The following is a 10,319-nucleotide window of genomic DNA, read 5'->3' on the forward strand; positions in this document are numbered from 1 at the left end:
GATAGGTATCCAAAAACTTAGTAAAAAAATCATTTAGTGGAGATGATTGTAGATCTTGGAGCCTTGTCAAATGATGGCAGTAGTGGGGTAATTAAAGCTCAAATGGTGGGTGGGGCAGTCAACAAAACCTTGATCTCCAAGTCTGGGGACATTTACAAAGATGTTAAGGGGTATCACCTGAGTATTTCCATTTTTTGTTTTAAATTTCCAGGAAATTTAAGCATTTTGCATTATTTCCAGCACATTTTGTTTCTTTCCATTGGCCTCTTTTTGTGCATAACATCATAGGCCAAATGGCCTTTACTGTGGTGTACTATTCTGTTCCTTCAGCTTAATATCTGAGCTTTTACCATCCTCTGTCATTTGTGTATTCAGTCTCTCTTGATCTCCACTGTATGACAGGCACTTCATTTGTACTTGAGTGCAATAGATTTTTAGTCAATGGGACCAAGGGATACAGATGGGGTAAACACTATATATTTTGCAGATGCTGGAAATCCAGAGTAACAACTCAAAATGCTGAAGGAACTTGATGGGGCAGGCAGCATCTATGGAAAGGAATAAATAGCTGAAGTCCTGATAAAGAGTCTGCCCAAGTACCATACATGCCTGACCTGCTGAGTTACTCCAGCTTTTTGAGTGAGTTATGTAGATGGAGTTAAAGCAGGAGAATGGTACTGTTCATATTAGCCATGATTTTATTAAATATTGAAGCAGGCATGAAAGTCCAAATGATCTAACATGTTAGGAGGTAATTTATCAAAAATGAAATGTGTATAAGGTGAGTTTTTAGTGTTCAAGGGATAAAAATGTAGTTTTGATGAAATTTAGAAACTGAGTTTGAGAGGAAATTAACCATTAAAATATTGAAAGATATGAATATAGGTGTATTAAGTAGATAAAGGACTAAATGACAAGTGAAAATGCCCTCGCAAATAATGCAAAGATTTTTTAAAGTTTAAAATTAAGATTGTTTGGAATGAAGGAAGATTGATGTAGTGTGACGCAGACAACAACAAGAGGTGGTGTTGAACAAATGCTAGAATTTTGTAGAAACTAGATTGGTTCTAAATGAAATTAATAGCCCCTATGCACAGAAGATCGTGCTGTTTTGTCGTATTTTTGATCTAAAGTACAGTCATTGTTTTTTTAAATTTCTCACAAGGTATGGCAATGTTGGGTCAGTGTCTGTTGTGTATCAGATATGTTTAGGGCAGGAAAAATAGTTAAAATAATTTTGATGTGGATACTAAAATTGTGAGTAAACTATTTTTACTGAAGATTCAGTAATGTATGTGAAGGAAAACCTAGATGCCAGAAGAAGTTGGAATGGGATGGAATCAATGAGAATTGCTTAGGTAGGAAAATTGTGGGAACTGATATAGCACATGCATGTGCTGTTATTCTTGGTGTAAATGTTTGGATTTGTGCATAACACAATTAGGTTTAACAAAGTTAGTAAAATACTCTCTCTCCTATCTATATAATGCTGTAGTGTGTGCTTAAAGTTGATTGTAGTACTTGAGGTAGACATATATATATATATATATATATATATATATATATATAAAATAACGTGTGTGTGTGTGTGTGTGTATATGTATGTGTATGTATATATATATATATATATATATATATATATATACACATATACACACTATATTAAAATTGTACATTATAACCTAGTTGAAATCTAACAATAACCATCACACAACTGGTTAAAAATAGTGGTTTTGAGGGCTTTCTCATGATTTACAAAATTACATTTGTATTGTTTTTGTTACATTAAAATTGGTTGGAAAACAGTTACATGTGTGGGGTACGCTAAATATTTGCCTCTAGATGAAATACTAGTGGATCAATTTTAGAAGCTTCATTCAGGTAAGATGTTTTGCTTTCATGTGGACCTTGTCTAAGGTATGTGTTTATAAGTAATAAGTGCAAGTCATTGTTTGTACAATGCAAACTTCAAAGATATTTTAAGCCAGTGAACAGTACATGCCTATATGTTCAAACATTATCAATAATATGGTTCAAAGTTCAAATGATAATTCTGCTTTGGCAAGTTAAAATGATCTTCCTTGATTTAGTTTCTATATTTGAATTTTGAAAGTAAACTAAGGCTGGTGCAGTAAAATGCTCTTCATTGTTGTTTAATACTTTAATGCCTTATGAGAGGTTACTAATTAACTATTAAAAATAAATATGTATACTGTTTTACTTATATGCATTTTGGGAAAAATTGATTTGAAATGTTTGGGTTCACGAAATAGAGTGCTGTCAACAAATTAGGAAATCAAAATTGTATGATACAGTTCATGCTTATGAAACACTACAAAATAATACTCTGTAAAGGAGACAAGAGACTGCCGATGCTGAAACCTGGATCATTATTCAAACTACTGAAGGAACTCAGCAGGTCGAGCAGCATTGGTGGGAAGAAAGAAATTGTTGATGTTTCAGGTCAAACCTCTACCTCAGTATGCTAAACATTGCCTGACAAAACAAATAAGCATGCAAGATAGTAATCTATTAGATGTAACTGACTAAATAACCAAAACAAAGCAATTACTGTCATTTGAATTCTGAAAGCCACATTTTAAATCAAACTAATTCACAAACTATTCCTTTTTCCCCATTCGTTAAATCTGAAGTAATATTTTGCCTCAATATCAAGGGGATTAGCAAATTATATTATGGGTTATTCAGCAATATGTTCAAGGCACTCAAAGTTAAATAATCAAGATGCAGAACATTTTGAGATGCAATATAACAAGTTTTAGTGGTTTGGCTATCAAGGGATTTAAAAAAAAACGTTTTGCTTACAAAAGTAGATGAAATTGCACAGCGATTTAATGATTTTTAAAAAAGTTTTCTGTAGAAGCTGCAGAAATACGTAAGAAATGAGTGCAGTCCCCCAACTGGGAAATCCTCATTAGAGGAATAACTGCAGCAAATGTGAAATGATTTTGTTAATGTTAATAATTGAATTAAATAACCAGAACATAGAAAAACAACTAACATAAATTGTATATACACACCTTACCAATGCTATATTGATGCAATATTAACACAATTGAAGCTCAATAATTCTGTTCAAGTGTACTTCAATCAGGTTACTCAAAATAACCTAACTCCACTTATTACTAAAACTTTTAATGCTGAAAAATATGATAACACACTTCCTCACATACATCAAAACATTATACAACCTCTGCTTTTTCAAAAGCCATTCCCTTGTGATTTTGTGTTTGCTGAGGCATGAATTAGTGACTGGTATGCATATAAAGTGGTAGTATACCAGGCAAAATTTTCCCTTTAAAAATGTATAAATGTTAGTCTTAAAGATTACTGTGGAAATTACAAAATAATTATAGCCAGTTGTTTTGAAATAATATTTTAAGATGTTAAAATCCATTATTGGTGCTCTGAATGGCCAGTTCTTAACAGTCATTTGATATTTATTCAGTGAAGGAAACATAAGTAGGGCTTAAAGCATTTAGGACTACTGTTGATGTAATGCAGGAAAATTTGAGTGGTACTTTGGAGAATAGCTTGTATATAATTTAACAAATGTATCCAGTGGGATTTTGTTGTATTTCCGGGGTGGGGGGCACATTCAAACCTATAGGATACTGAAAAACTGGATAGATTGGACATGGGGGAGGATGTTCCCATTGGTAGGAGAGTCTTGAATCTGAGGGCATAGCCTCAGATTAAAGGCAAATCAATGTAAAACTGAAATGAAAATTATTTTCAGCCAATGGATGGGGAATCTGTTGAATTCATTGCCACAAAAGCCTGTGAAGGCCAACTCATTGAGTGTATTTAAGGCAGAGATTGAAAGTTTCTTGGTTGGTAGGGCAGTGAAAGGTTGCAGGGAAAAGGCTGGAGAATGGAGTTGAAAATAAAACGAACTATGATTGAATAGCAGAGCAGACTTGATGATCCAAATAGCCTTATTCTGCTCCTATATCTTAGGATTATTCCCTCAACTTGCCCTGTTTGACAAGTATAGGACAGTGTAATTATATAATTATGAGTAATTTAACTTGGTGACACGAGTTCCAAAAAAATCTTGCAGACTTAATTACGATACAAATTTTGAAAATGAGAATGATGGAGGTATAAATATATCTAAAGGAATTTGATTTTAAATTGTTCATTTGCTCTGGAGTAATATTCCTACCTTTCTAGCCAAAATCCTGCAATCAACACCACCCTGGCAATCAGATTGTTCTTCAGCTGTTCAAGTGCATCGTTGGAGGCATCATTTGGATCTTCTGAACATTAAGTGTAAGTATTTTAATAATATTTTTTTATTTTCTTGTGTCTTAATAGGATTAATTTTCCATTTGTATCATTGGTATTGATGAGCACTTGCTATAACAACTCAATCCTTATATTTGTTTAAAGGAAATAAAGCTACTACAGTTCCCTAAGGATATAAAGATCACCAAACAAATACTATTTTTGCAGAACAGCTTTTTGTATAGAACTCAATAGTTTTAGCTATGAAACAATTGCAGCTCAAGTTTCTGCCAAGTACAGATTGTTGTGGACATTTTGTGATCACTCCCAGATTTTGTTTTTGGGAAGGAATGGCAAGAAAAGGCACTTTTAATAAGACAGCTCTATTTAAAAAAGGGTGCACAAACATGAATCCTAAAATAGAACAAATCTGCAGTAATTGAAATGAGGTATGCATATTGTAAACATCTAAATCATGGTCAAGCAAGTTATTCTGTCTGTTAATGTAGGAATTGGTGTTTCACTGCAAATTTTGTTACTGGCAAATGTAAAATAAAAAGGACAAAAAGAAAATGAAAATACTTTTAAAATTTCAAGGGAAAGCTCTTCAAATTGAGCAAATGAAAGGCCCTTCTACATAGGACTATGTTTGATTAGCAGAAAGCCTACAGAGCATACTGTATATGTCTTAACATTCCATTGCATCTACTGATTCTCAGATATAATCCTTACCACATAGAAACAATGTACATAAATCACACATTGAGTAAAGTGACAATTCATTATGTTTTTGAGAATAAGGTAAAAGGGGACCTGAAAACAATATTCCCTTGCAGTGTTTTGAGAGAAGTGTGCCTTATCAAATTACTGGAGTGCTTGATTAGTAATTGTTACAAAAATGAAATCGGTTGAATACTAGTAAGTTCATCCTTCTAGAGTTACTGAGATCAAAACAACCAACCAATTAAATGCTGAAAAATAAAAATTGCAAACTTGGTTGTTAGCCACTATACCGTTAAGGTTAATTCACACGTGGCCTCACTTAGAAAATGCCTCAGTATAAATGCATTTTTAAAGGATTAGTTCTGTATTTAAATGTAGTTTAACTAAAAACGCTTAAAATATGAGTCATTAAGATCTTGTATTTGTTTTTCTTTCAGCTTTTGCACTTATTAAAATTCCTCCATGCTTCAAGAAAGCCTTAAACACTATCCCCTCACTAAACAACACCATTTGCAAACAACCACACTTATTCTCACCATTATTGCACACCCTGACTACAGTTTAAAACTTTATTAAAACCCATTGCAGTTTTTCACCTAAACTATTCCATCTACATCTCCCAAACTTTGAAATTTCTACCCTCAAAAGTACAAAGATGACAGTGTGAAAATACCACAACCTGCACGCCGTTCTGACTTGACAATGTCAGTGTCATTGAATCCAATTCCTCGTACTTCCTACCCAACGGTAATGTGACCGCAGCTTCATCAGCAGGATTATGGTGGTTGCCGCTTCAGGGGTAAAGATGTTATCCTAGAAGATGGGTTTTAAAAGTGTATTTGATTTACCTAGACCTGGAGTGTCAATGATAGCATGGCAATGCCACTGCCTCTGAGGTTGTGTCAAGTGTAGAAAACATTCTTACCACTTGGGACTTAGATCAAAGCTTGGATTGACTATGGTCATTTTGGATTATAATTCTATAACTTGGTAGACCCTAGTACTAATGGGGAAGACTAAAACAAAAAAAAACTGGGCAATGGTTCAAATTAAGAATCTGCTTTTAAGAAAATGAAAATTTTAATTCCAAAAGCCTGAATGAAAGGGAAAGTTTTTTTTTGCTGTTTTTGCAATCCTTTTCATCAGATACTTGCATTGCAAGTGTATGGAAAGATAAGTAGGTGGAAATATCTTCATAGCACAGTTCGTGCCTTAAATATTTTTTCTTCACAATTTGGATTCACCATGCTCAATATAAAGTCACAGCAATTTTAGGAATGGAATAAAGTAACTTGGTCTGCAAGAAAAATGGTGGTTATTGATTTTTGTTAATGTTGTAATGGTTATAATTTTTTGTTAATATTTTGGTAAAGTTGGCCTCATTTTTTGTCATCTAAAATAAAATTGTAAAGAAATTCCAGCAGATGATAGCTGACTTAATAATGACCCATGAAACTGTAGAAGATATTAAAATGAATTAAGTATTTGCTTAATCAAAGTAAAATAGAGTTGGTTCAGGAAATTCAATGTATTCATTAGTCTCCATGTGTATCTAAAAGTGTGATTTTATTCATCACAATGCTCTGAAGCTTTATGTTCATTCTTGGGTAAGTAATAAAACAACAGCTTGGAACAGAACAGCTGTGCTCTCTGTGCTTAAAGGAGTTAAGAAACTGATGCTTTCAAGGATGATTTACTTTCATCGATATCAGTATCAATTAATGTGGCATGGAACTACAGTTGTAAGAACAAAACAATCAAATCAATATACAATCATGCATATTCAGAAATGGTTTTTGATAGAATTCTGTTGCAATGTATAAAACATAGCAGTTTGTAATTGAGATTAGAATTCTAAGAAGTTTGATCAGGTGGTATGCTGAATTCAGCACTGTAAATGTTTCTAAGTGATAAACTTCAGATACATTTTTAACTATTATGTGTATTCTAAATAAATTTCAGGTCCCTGTCCTGAATATCTCAGGAGCATTACTGATTTTGAAACATTATTTGAACATAAATAAAATTCACCTAATAATGGTCATATCCAACATTAAAAAATCAAAAGGATTGCAGAGTGCAATTTTTGAGAAAGGAAATTATTAAGTTTTTTTCCACACCCATGTATATTTTAAACCATCTTTAGGCAGAAGATCTCAGTGGTGCTCTATCTTGGACTTAGCATTTAGTATCTTTTTACTGGTAATTTGAACCTTTTAATATTACATTTATTGCTTGATAGGTAATTTAAAGCATAATTTAAAGGTAATACAAATGTATCAAGAAAAGTAATAAAGCATTTTACTTGTCTCAGTTTGTTGGTCTCACCTTTACAGAGGTGATTTCTCCCCCCCCCCCCCCCCCCCCCCAATGCTTCAGATAAGATAGCTAAGGCCTGTTTGCCCTTTGGATGAAAATAGTCTCTGGTATCGTTCAAAGAGCATGGATTGCTACTGTCCTGGCCAATGTCAATGTTTCAACCTACAAGACTTAAACCACATACTACTTTTTATCTTTCCCGCTTCATATTGACTGATTGATCTAACTATTATAATGAGAAACATGTACATGGAAGTAAACAGATTTGGACAGTCATCTTCAGCTTATTTTCTGTTGCCTGGTATGCTGTTGTAAGTCTGTAACACTGATCTTCTGTCCCCAACTCACCTCTTCACCTACACCCTCGTATATTTTGTGTATTTGATAGAAAGCTGAGCCATTCCATCTTCCTGCCAAGACCCAACACAACATCACTTTTATCAGAAAGATGATGACTGCAAGTGCAAGTGTGGCCAAGTTTATCACATGCTTCAGTGGCACTTGAAGCTAAAATTCACTAAATTTGGTGTTTTGGTGGTTGGGAAGAAAGTAACTGCAAGAATTTGTCTTTGCTATGATAATTTCTGTATTTCACTGGTGAGATTAGCAACATTTGTAAATCAGCTGCCTATAGTTTGTGCTCCAATGATCAATTACACGGTGACTGAATAAAGCAGAGTAGGATGTCCTCTGGTATTATTTGCTTATACTAGAGGGTTTTTTTTAAAAGGTGAGTGGAAGAAAGTGTAGGGGGTTAGAGATAGCTGCTTTCTTTTTTTTAGAGCTAAGCACATGGAATGCACTACCAGAGATGTTGATAGAGGCTGATATATTAAGGACATTTAAGAGATACTTAGGTAGGCACATGAATGAAAGAAAATTAAAAGATTATGGACCATGTAGCTGGGAGGGGTTAGATTGATTGTAGAGTAATTTAAAAGATCAGCACAACATCGTGGGCCAAAGGACCCCGACTGATGTACCATTCTATATTCTAAACCGATTTTATCGCTATGAACATTCAACTTCTAAGAACAACTTCTCTGGCTTGCATTAATTATACTGATGGCCCTTTGTGCATTTTCTTTTGGAAAATACCAAGTGAATTGTAAAGATGCTCAGCTTGGTTATTTGAGTATTTTTGCATTTGGTCTTTAATCTTTGCAGTTAGTGTGTGTAAAGTGGTGAAATAAGTTGGCCTCCCAAATGTTGTATGCTGTCATCCAACCAAAGGGATCAGATTTATTTCCCTTTGGGGATAATTATGTAAAGTACTTATATTATTTAAAGTGATTAAATAATAGAAAAAGGTGCATATGGATTTAGGCCACATTAATGTTATAGTGGGGCAGCATTACCTAGCTCCAGATGTGATCTGAAAGTGTGGTTATGCAAAGCCACGTAAAGAGCTTTTGCTCTTAGCTGCAGGGTGATTGGAGAGATCTTCCAGAGCTAACTAGCACCATGTGCCATTTGCACATAGACTGTTTATTGGCTCCTGGTTTTACAGTCTATAAAGTTCTTGTGTTTTTAGAATCGCTCCACAAATTATTCTTACCTAATTCCTAATTCAGTTGTGCTGATTGCCACTTGCATTGTATCCAAACTTTTAAGCTATATTCGGTAGCAATTTTGAAACTAAAGAAATTGAGGCAACAACTACTCAAGACTACTGGAAAGGAAATCTCATTAGGACATTCTCTACAGCATCTTGCATAGGATAATAACAAAATAAAGCTAGCTTTAAACCTCAAGCTGATCAAAATTAACCTTTGGTTTTCTAAAGTCTTGAATGAACACTGCACCTTAACTATAGTCTTGGTAACTTGACTTTAGTGCAGGCAGGGTAAGTAACAGACAGCATACAACATTGACCATCCTGTCTATTAGGATAAGATTGACTAACACTGGTGGACTGGATTTGTCAGTCTCAAGAAACCCCAATATCTGAAGGGAGGGGAGATTAAACTTGATGAAAAAATGTGCTTCTCTCCATCCTCCTAATTGCCCATCCCTTTGTCGTGTGGGGTGTGGTTTATTTCCCACTGAAAACCACTTCCGTAGTTAATTGTGATTGGTCAGATTAAAAACTGCAGCCACTCTTCCTGTTGGTTGGGTTGAGTATCATAGTACCTAGTGTCCAGGTTTAACACCTCAGGGTTTTAAAGAGTAACACATGCAGAAGAATTGCTCTATCTTTTACTTTGTCCTTGGAATCGTTGGGAAGTTATGCACCATGCACACTTTTAACTAAGTATCTGTTTGTTAACTATTTAGTTCTTAGTTTGTATAACTTGTGGGAACATCAATATTTGGTTGTATATTTTTACTGTTAAAAAATGTTCAATATACTCATTCATATTCAGTGTTTTCTGTCTCTCTCACCAAATTGTGAACCTGCTTCACATTACATTTTGGCGCTGCAAGCAGGGTTTGTCGTTTGAGCAGAAAATGCATTCCTTTAAAGGTTATTTAAAAGAGAGGAACCCCCCCCCCCCCCCGTATAAGAGATGCCAAGTCCCAGGTCAGATCAATAACAATGAGGCCTTTGGGAGTTTCTCTAACCTACTGATGGGTTACGGAATGCTGAAAGATTGGTCTAACCAGTTATATTTAGCCAGGGTTGAAAATGGACGACATACTGTTGATACTTAAATTGATGGGATTTCCCAAGAGAAAGGATAGCTGGTGGAATGCTTTTTGGTTGCTTTCAGTGATAGTAAGACAACAGCACTAGGTTTGAGTGTTAATACAGTAGGGTGACAATCCTACTGTGTGGCTGGGGTATGGGGACGTTTGGCTGGAAAATGAGAATGAGGGAGAGAGGGTAGCATGGGCCCCTCCGCTTATCCCTTGAAATTGCCCTCTCCGCTATGTATCTGAAACAGTATAGGCCATGCAGTAATCATGTGCTCCTATGCCTGCAGTGTGGAGCATTGGCCTGTGGCTTCCTCCCAGGAGTGGGAAGAGGATCAGGAATGTTGGGGGGGGGGGGTTGGTACAATGGGCCCCTGTGAGGCAACAGA

This window comes from Hemitrygon akajei, chromosome 22 (genome assembly GCF_048418815.1).
Source record: "Hemitrygon akajei chromosome 22, sHemAka1.3, whole genome shotgun sequence".
NCBI classification, from domain to species: Eukaryota; Metazoa; Chordata; class Chondrichthyes; order Myliobatiformes; family Dasyatidae; genus Hemitrygon; species Hemitrygon akajei.